The sequence below is a fragment of the Chrysochloris asiatica genome, unplaced genomic scaffold (assembly GCF_000296735.1).
Source record: "Chrysochloris asiatica unplaced genomic scaffold, ChrAsi1.0 scaffold00410, whole genome shotgun sequence".
NCBI classification, from domain to species: Eukaryota; Metazoa; Chordata; class Mammalia; order Afrosoricida; family Chrysochloridae; genus Chrysochloris; species Chrysochloris asiatica.
Window position 1 is genome coordinate 720,013 of NW_006408928.1, and position 707 is coordinate 720,719.

Here is a 707-nt window from a genome sequence, read left to right on the forward strand (position 1 = left end):
TGTTGGTTTTGTGTATATTCTTAAATTTTGTTGAGGAATTTCCCTTCACATCTGTTTTTTTTTTAGTGTTTTTATCAGAAATGGATGTTGGATTTTGTCAAATGCCTTTTCTGCATCAATCAATATGATCATGTGGTTCTTTTCTTTTTTGTTACTTATATGGTGGATAATGATCATTTTTGTAATGTTGAACCATCCTTGCATCCCTGATATGAATACCACTTGATCATAATGTATTATCTTTTTGATGTGTTGCTGGATTATTTTGGCTAGGATTTTGTTGAGAATTTTTGCATCTATGTTCATGAGGGATATTGGTCTATAATTTTCTTTCTTAGTGCTATCCTTCCCTGTTTTTGTTTTTGTTTTTGTTTTTGTTTTGTTTTTTTTGTTTGTTTTGTTTTAATGAGGGTTATGCTTGCTTCATAGAATGTATCAGGAAGTTTTCTATCCTCCTCTATATCTGAAATAATTTGAGTAAAATTGGTGATAGCTCTTCCCTGAATGTTTGGTAGAATTCACCAGTAAAGCCATCTGGGCCTGGACTTATTTTTGTTGGGAGTCTTTTGATAACCTGATCATTTTCTTCTTTTGTTATGAGTCTGTTCAAGTTTTGTACTTCAATGTGTGTAAGTTTAGGTTGGTCGTGTTTATCTAAAAATATATCCATCTCTTCTAAGTTTTCAAATTTCTTCGAGTACAACTCT